This window comes from Saimiri boliviensis, chromosome 5 (genome assembly GCF_048565385.1).
Source record: "Saimiri boliviensis isolate mSaiBol1 chromosome 5, mSaiBol1.pri, whole genome shotgun sequence".
Taxonomy (NCBI): Eukaryota; Metazoa; Chordata; class Mammalia; order Primates; family Cebidae; genus Saimiri; species Saimiri boliviensis.
This window is the reverse complement of record NC_133453.1, coordinates 127,176,460-127,183,816: the sequence shown is the minus strand read 5'-3', so window position 1 is coordinate 127,183,816 and position 7,357 is coordinate 127,176,460.

Below are 7,357 nucleotides of genomic sequence, written 5' to 3'. Positions count from 1 at the left end.
AAGCACTTTAGTAATTTACAATGTAGACAATTACAGAAAGTTTTCAACCTCTGCTGTAGATGATAAAAGTTTAGCATCCTTAATAAATAAAAACTGCTACAATTCAGTAAGAATCATACTTAATTGAACAAACATCTACTCACTATCCACTCTGTGCTGAGTCCTATATTTGGGGACAGTAGAAACAAGATAGACAGTCACTGCCCTCATGAAGCAGGTAATAGAAAGACATGAACAAATGAATACATTTATGTAATGTCACACGTTGATAGGTGCTGTGAAGAAGGTAAAAAAATGGCAATAAAAAACTGTGTTGGGCTTAGGACGAGGAATGTCCTTGGCTAGAAAATAGTTTTGTCTGTGGTGCTCACCAAAGGCCACTCAGTGAAGCTAATATTTGAGCTTATAATGCTTACAATCAGGATTGCTTTGTAGGGTTAGGAGCACGTAGCATTAACACCACACACAAAAAGTTGGGTGTTGGTATTGTGATATGTATCCTTCTAGGGTTATATCCATTAATCTAAAATAGTTATGCTTTTATCGAATGTTGCTCAAAGAGAAGAGATTTTATTCTATAGACTGCTATAGAATTTATTTTACTTAAGTCTAATTTAATAAACTGAGTGACTACAAATCACTTAACAAATCTGCCGTGATGGAATAATTGCTCTATTTTTCAATCACGGTCCCCTCACAATGCATGAAAGACTTTGTGTGTAGCAGAGCCTGACAGTTAAGTTTTAACCTAATTATTTTCTTGGGAAAGCTTCCTAGAAGCAGAATTGCTAGATCAAAGGAAATGAACACATTTAAGGCTTCTGAGATACACTGAGAAACTGGAGCTTCAGACAGTGTAGAGTTATTTGCATTCCCTCTAAGAGTGAATAAGATTGCCCATTTCTCCTAGGGCCATAAAAGCATTCACATTGTTTTCATCACGATATGTGCTCATGTCGTTTTTCATATCTTATTTCCATGATTTTTGTTCAGGTCAAATATTTACAAGTTTATTTGTATTCATCTTTGGAGAAACTTATCTTTAAAGTCTTTGCCCATGTGTTCATTGTGTTCTTCTATTTTCATTGATTTGAAAGAGCCCTTTACATGTTAAAGACAATAACTGCTTAGCCAGTTTGCCATTGGCCTCTAAATTCTTTTCATGATGACTTTGACAACAAAATAATTTTTGATTCAATTAATTTTTTCTTTGTGATTTCTGCCTTTGACGTCATTCATAAATAAAACTTCCCTAATTAGCCTGTTTTTTTTGTTTTTTTTTTTTTTTTTGAGACGGATTTTCGCTCTTGTTACCCAGGCTGGAGTGCAAAGGCGCGATCTCGGCTCACCGCAACCTCCGCCTCCTGGGTTCAGGCAATTCTCCTGCCTCAGCCTCCTGAGTAGCTGGGATTACAGTCACGCGCCACCATGCCCAGCTAATTTTTTTGTATTTTTAGTAGAGATGGGGTTTCACCATGTTGACCAGGATGGTCTCAATCTCTTGACCTCGTGATCCACCTGCCTCGGCCTCCCAAAGTGCTGGGATTAAAGGCTTCAGCCACCGTGCCCGGCCCAGCCTGTATTTTCATCTACTACTTTCATACTTTTATTTTTGAAAGTTAAATCTTAGCATATTTACACGTAATTTGGTATAACAGATAAGCTACATTCTATACTCTATTTTTGCCCCTAAATGGTTAGCCAATTGATTCAATGGCATTTACTAAATAATCTTTATTCTTTCTCAGGAATTTGAACTCACACCCTTATCATCAGCTAGGTTTATATGATAGGGCTGACTATTTTCTGGGATTTTAATTCTATCTATTTCTGGGTTTGTTTCATAGTGGTTAAAGTATTGTAAATTCATCTTCTACTTCTTTTTTTTTCTTTTTAGAAAGAAAAAAAGAATAATAAGAAAAAGAATAAAGAAGAGGAAGAAAGAGAAAGAGGAAGAGGGAGAGAGAATGGGGGTATTGCTTTGTTGCCCGGGCTAGAATGCAGTCTAAATATGGGTATGCCTATAATTGTCCTTAATAATGGAGACATGAAAGAAAATGAGGGAAGAGAGTAACAAACAAGGAGCCAACCAACATTTCGTTTAAACTTCTAAGTTGATATGATGTGGTACTGATAAGAGTGTATATTTTGTGTAAAGTGGAGAGTTCTATAAATGTTAATTACGTTTACTTGTTCCAGATCTGAGTTCAAGTCCTGGATATCGTTGTTAATTTTCTGTCTCATTGATCTGTCTAATATTGATGTTGAAGTCTCCCACTATTATCATGTGGGATTCTAAGTCTCTTTATAAGTCTTGTATGTCTGGGTATTCCTGTATTGGGTGCGTATATATTTAGGACCTTTAACTCTTCTTGTTGTTGCATTGATTCTTTTATCATTATATAATGTCCTTCTTTGCTTCTTTTGATCTTTGTTGCTTTAAATACTATTTTATCAGAGGCAAAAATTGTAACTTCTGCTTTTTATTTATTTATTTTTGCTCTCTGGTTGGTTGGTAAGTCTCTCTCCATCCCTTGTTTTGAGTCTTTGTGTATCCTTGAATGTGAGATGAGTCTGGATGCAGCATACAGTTTTAGTTTTTTGTCCAAATTGCCTGTCTGTCTTTGAATTGGGGAATTTAGTCAATTTAAATTTAGAATTAATAATGATATATGTGAGTTTAATACTGCCATTTAATATTAGCTGGCTATTTTGCCCATTAGTTGATGTAAATTCTTCATTATATTGATGTTCTTTACTTTTTGGTATTTTTTAGAAAGACTGATACTGTTTGTTCCTTTCTATGTGTAGTGGTTCTTTCAGAAGCTCTTGTAAAGCAGGCCTGGTGGTGATGAATTCTCTGAGTGCTTGCTTGTTCACAAAAAACTTTATTTTTCCTTCACTTATGAAGCTTAGTTTGGCTGGATGTGAAATTCTGGGTTGAAAGTTCTTTTCTTTAAGGATGTTGAATATTGGTCCCCACTCTCTTCTGGCTTGTAGGGTTTCTGCCGAGAGATCTGCTGTAAGTCTGATAGGCTTCCCTTTGTGGGTAACCTGACCTTTCTCTCTGGCTGCCCTTAGTATTTTCTCCTTCATTTCAACCCTGGTGAATCTGACGATTATGTGCCTTGGAGTTGCTCTTCTTGAGGAATATCTTTGTGGTGTTCTCTGTATTATCTGGAGTTGAATATTATCCTGCCTTACTAAGTTGGGAAAATTTTCCTGAATAATATCCTGAAGCATATTTTCCAGCTTGGATTCATTCTCTTCGTCACATTCAGGTACACCTATCAAGCGTAGATTAGGTCTTTTCACATAGTCCCATATTTCTTGGAGACTTTGCTCGTTCCTTTTTATCCTTTTTTCTCTAATCTTGTCTTCTAGTTTTATTTCATTGAGTTGGTCTTCGACCTCTGATATCCTTTCTTCTGCTTGATCAATTCAGCTGTTAAAACTTGTGCATACTTCACGTAGTTCTCGTATTGTGTTTTTCAGCTCCATCAATTCACTTATTTTCCTCTCTAAATTTTGTATTCTTGTTGACATTTCGTCAAATCTTTTTTCAAAGTTCTTAGTTTCTTTAGATTGTGTTAGAACAAGTTCTTTTAATTCACAGAAGTTTCTTATTATCCACATTTTGAAGCCTGCTTCTGTAATTGGAACACACTCGTTCTCCATCAAGCCTTGTTTCGTTGCTGATGAGGAACTGGGATGCCCTGCTGAGGAAGAGGCGTTCTGATCTTGGGTATTCTCAGTCTTTTTTGACTGTTTTCTTCCCTTCGTTGTAGATTTATCCATCTGTGGTCTTTATAATTACCGTCTTTGTAATTGGGTTTCTGAGTGGACGTCCAACTTATTGATTCTCAGCGCCGAAATCTGAGCAACCCACTGCACCGACTCAATCAGCGGCGTTGAGATTGATGGTGCTTTTCTGACTCTGCACCAAGAACCGACGCTCTGAGGCGCCGGCAAAACTGCCTCGCCGGTCACAAGAGTCGCGCTGGCGACCCGTGGGGCTCCTCCGCTGGGAATCTCCTGGTGCGTGAGCAACAAGAATTCAAGTGAAGGTGTGGCGTCCTCTCGTTCTTTGCGTTTTCACTGGGAGCTACAGTCCCGAGCTGCTAGTGATCAGCCATCTCCATCTTCTACTTCTATACGGTAAATCAAAATCTTTTATTACTCTTCCTTTTGTGTCATTTTCAATCATTTTTCTTTGACATAAAGTTTTGTTTTTCTTAACTTTCAACTTCCAAAACAATTCATTTAAAAATTTTAAAATTGTGTTCAAATGATGGATATACTTGAAATGGTTTGAGAAAATAAATTATCTTCTCAAGCAAAATTTCCATTTATTCTGATTTTCCCATTTCTCAGGAAATGTTCATGTATTTATAAATAACATTGACAGTAAATGTTCACATATATATGAGCATAAAAATATATGACCTGTCTATTTTCTGTCAATATTATTACAAGAATTTTTATGCTTCTAATATGAATGGAATCATTCTTGCCTTATACTTTTCAATTACGTACTACTGATATATAGAAAATGTATTCTTTTGTAATTGTATATTTTTTGTGTTTGTTTTATAATTCTCCCTTTACTGAAGTTTTTATCAGTTATAATTAATTTTATATTATTTTTAGTTTTTTGGGCAAATAATATCATCTGCAAAACATGTAATTTTTCATCTATTAAATATTTTATCTTGTTCATTTCCCTTGTCTGATCACAAGGGACTAAAATCCCAAACCCATGATAAGTAATAATAGTAACAGGAGGTATTTATCACTTGCTCTGAATTTTAGTGGCTATTTCTCATGTAGTTCACCATTAAGTATGAAGTTGACTCAATCTGAGATATTTATGCTCTGAAGGAAGCATCCTTTCATTCCTATTTTATCAAGAGCTTTTAACCAAAACAAACAGCTGAGTTTTATCAAAATATTTTTTGTGGGGTGAGATGGTAGTGCCTATCAGGCTAATTCCATTAGTGTACATCTTTGACTTTTTTTCTTTTTCTGTCATGTTTAAATGTGCCAATCTTCATAAAATATAACCCATTTATCACAGCATTTTTTTTTCATTTCATGAACTCTAAACCCTATGTGATAACATTTTATTAATTTAGAATTTTTTCTTTATTATCTTTTTTCCATTTAAATCTTTAATCCATTTGGAATTTACTGTAAGATACAAAGTAGAAATAAACTTTGGTTTTTTTATAAAAATATTTAGCCAATTGTCCACACACTAGTTATCCAAAGCCAGATTTCCGAAATGCTACATTTATCATGGAATAATGATTGTCTCAGTCAGCTCAGGCTGCCATAACAAAATACCATAGACTGGGTGGCTTATACAGCAGAAACGTATTTTCTCCCAGTTTTGCAGGCTGGAAGGCTGAGGCTGGGATGCAAGCAGGGTCTGGTTCTGGTGAGGGCTCCTCCTGTCTTGCAGATGGTCGCTTTCCCTCTGTGTCCTCACGTGGGGGAGACAGACTGGAAGACAGAGATCTCTCTCTTCCTCTTCTTATAAAGACATTGATCTGTTTGACTGGATTAGGGCCCCATTTTACCTTAATTGCTTCTGACCTCATTTTACCTTAATTGCTTCTTAAGGACTCTCTGTCCAGATATAGTCACTGGGGGTTAAGGCTTCAACATGTACATTTCTGGGAGGACACAGTTCAGCCCCTAGCAATGATGTGCCTGGATACAAGGTACAGAGAATTGAGTTAAGCAAACCGCTCAGTACAAGACAGGCTATTATCAACAGCCTCTGTGAGGGGACTTGGATTTCTCTTTTTTCTTACTTTTCATCCCAATTCCCAGTTCCTATACGCACCCCAGATAATATGTCTAATTTCTCTGATATATATTTTTAATGATAAATGTTACTAATTTGTCATTAAAAATAGTATTATTTACTATTAACACTGTTAGTATTAATAATTATTTTAAATTCCTATTAATATTGACATGAAATTTCTATTATTAACATTGATTTGGAATTTTAGTCATTTGTGATCAATGAAAATATATGAAATAAAATATTTAACAGATAAAAAATCACCAATTTTGTACATGGCATTATAATTTACATGTATGGTATGTGTGTATGTGTATCCAAAACATAAATGTATGTATCTGTAGATCTCAAAGACATTATGTATGTCAGAGACATTATCTCATCTTTACAAAATGTTAGATTAATTGCATATGAAAGCACTTCTGATTCATTTACAGAAGTGATACTACGTTATTATAGATCTTACTATGTTCCTTACTTTTAAAATCTAAATTATTAAAATATTTCCATTTTAGTAACTATAAATAAAAGCTATAAAATAAAAGATATGAGGGGATAAGCCTGAGCATATAGTATTGTAATGTTTGTTATCTAAAAATGGTAAAGAAAAGGGAAATAAAAGAGAAATACATCATATTAACTTGGATACAATATTTAGACCTGAACTATATAATATGATAGCCATTTGCCACATGTAGTTATTTACATGTAAATAAAATGAAAACTACAATTCACTTTCTCAGCCACACTAATCACATTTCAAGTGTTCAATAGTCACGTAAGGCCGGTAGCTACTGTATCAGACAGTACAGATCTAAGACCTGTTTATCATTGCAAAACACTCTATTGGGAAGTGTTTTAAGCAGACAATCTCAACGCTGTCAAGATGGGAAGGAGAAAGAGTGGTGAGAATGGTGTTTCCTTTTTACAAACACAAGGTCTTCTGAATAGCACTTCAAGGTTTTAAATGGAGATTTTTCTGAAGTTTACGTGGAGTTTCTAACGCTTCCCTTTCAAGGAAACCCTTGAGGATGTCGTTAAATCAATGGGCATTTGTTCTGCGGTCCTGGGCACTCTTCTGTGCCAGTGACAGCACCACATGGTCTTGATCCTGTAGAGCTGACATTCTAACAGCCAGCGGTGAAAGAGGGCAATCGTGAAAAAGCATGGGAAGGTCTTACAGGAAGCACTGGGGAGGCTTTACTTTAGATTGGGTGGTCAAGGAAAGCCTGTCTGAGCATTTCATCAGTGCTGGAAAGACAAAGGAAACTAGCTGAACAAAGAGGTGAGGGAGGAGAAACAGCGGGTGCAAAGTCCAAGGCATGAATGCACCTCGAATACATGACGAAGCCTAGGAAGGCATATGGCCTATGGCAAAGCAAGTGGTGGGAGAGCCTTAAGAGAGCCCCTGTCTGGCAGCAGCGGAGAAGGAAGTATATTGTTCTGTCAGACCAGAGATTCTCAAGCTCAGACTACTAACATTTAAGTCAGGTATTTATTGGGTGGGGAGAAGGGGTGTCCATGTGCACATTACGATGTTTC